Source organism: Gekko japonicus, unplaced genomic scaffold (assembly GCF_001447785.1).
Source record: "Gekko japonicus isolate JY-2015 unplaced genomic scaffold, Gekko_japonicus_V1.1 scaffold4662, whole genome shotgun sequence".
Classification (NCBI taxonomy): Eukaryota; Metazoa; Chordata; class Lepidosauria; order Squamata; family Gekkonidae; genus Gekko; species Gekko japonicus.
Window position 1 is genome coordinate 78,061 of NW_015161555.1, and position 2,008 is coordinate 80,068.

Here is a 2,008-nt window from a genome sequence, read left to right on the forward strand (position 1 = left end):
AAAGCTGCACAGAATAAACGTCAGATGTTTGAGAGCTACACGACACGGACAAATATCACACACACGGTTTTATTGAAAAAAACATGGAGATTGGCTTTTTATTAACATCAAACGAGACTGCCAGAAATAAAAAAAAAAAGAGGGAGGGGGGAAACAGATATCGATAATGATACTTTTTTGTCCAATGATATTTGTTTGCTAATGATATTTATTTGTCTAAGAGAGAGAGAGAAAGAGAGAGAGGGGTGGAAAGAAAGAATGAAAGAGGTGGAAAGAAAGAGACAGGGAGAGAGAGAGAAACAAAGAAGGCAAATAGACGGGGGAGGGATGAAGGAAGAGAGGCAGAAAGAAAGAGAGAGAGAGCAAATAGGAGCCACACAATATGTGTGAAAAAGCCGCATGCGGCTCCCGAGCCACAGTTTGGCCACCCCTGGCCTAAGATGCTGGGAACTTGATGGCATTTTCCACCACCAAAGAATGTTTGAAGAAGAGAAGAGATTGGATTTATACCCCACCCTTCACTACCCAAAGGAGTCTCAGAGCGGCTCACAAACTCCTTTCCCTCCCCCTCCCCACAACAGATGCCCTGTGAGGTAGGCGGGGCTGAGAGAACTCTTGACAGAAACTGCTCTTTTCCCAAGAACAGCTCTTATCAGAACTACGGCTTGCCCAAGGTCATCCAGCAGGTGCAAGTGGAGGAGTGGGGAATCAAACCCGGTTCTCCCAGATTAGAGTCTGCGCACTTAACCACCACACCAAACTGGCTCTCAAGAGAATCAGATAGTCAGAAGAGAATCAAATAGCCACGCAGGGAACAGGCCGACTGAGGACAGTGTGAGGGGGGGAGGGAATAAAGACAGTCCAGGTTGGGGACTCAGAGTCCCCGGAATGTGAGGGCTCAAGGCTTGACTTTGGGTGATGTCCACCCACTTTGGACTGTTTCCTCCTTGAGGATCGGCGCTCCTCACTTCCTGATGTCTGTGTCCCTTTTCTTCCCCCAGGCTGAATATAGACGGCTTGCTCGTTTACTTCCCGTATGACTACATCTACCCCGAACAGTATTCGTACATGCTGGAGCTGAAGAGGACGTTGGATGCCAAGGTTTGCCGGAAGGAGACCCTGTTCTAGAGGGTGGGTGGGTTTCATATGTGACCAAAAGGCGGGAAAGATGCTTCTTTCGCAGGCAAGCCAAGGAGAGGGAGCGCTCGGAGAGAATTCCTGGGGAGCTGCTGAGATGGCTGGGTTGCAGTAATACTCCCAGGGACTTAGAAATCCAGCATTTGTGCTGAAGAATTTTGATCAGAGCCAGTGCAGTGGTTGTGGTTAGAGCGGCGGACTAGGACTCTGTGCGACTTGGGTTCAGTTCCCTGCTTCTGCCATGGAAGCTCGCTGGGTGTCCTTGGGTCTGTCACAAACTGTTAGCCTGGCCTACCTTATGGGGCTGTTGTGAGGGGAAATGGAAGAGAGAGGAGGGGGAAAAGATGCTCGGACGCCACTTTGAGTCCCAAACTGGGGAGGGAACCAGGATATAAACAAATAAATAAATCCACTGCGAATTCCCAAGCTGGTCCAGCTCAACCAAATTTCTAGGAATTTGGCCTCCCTTTCTCTGAAGCCTTGGGAAGCGGTCTGGGATGCATGCTCCTAAAAGTGGCTCTCTTTTCCCCTGCCAGGGCCATGGCGTGCTGGAGATGCCCTCGGGCACTGGGAAGACCATCTCCCTGCTCTCTCTCATCGTGGCCTATCAGAAAGTGAGTATGCCCCAGGCTGTGACACAAACTGGGAATCAGATCTCTTTTCCACAGGCTGAGGAGAGAGGCCTACAAGGAAACAGCGGTCTGTGTGAAGAAGACGCTAACACTGGTTCAGTAAAGACCAAAACATTGACACAATTCCAATCATGTAAGCACAGTCAAGTCCAATTTTAAAGTAGAAAAGTTTCCTCTTGTGATGAAGACGTATGAAGAATGATAAAACGGAGAATCCGGATATTAAGAACTCCGTTTCG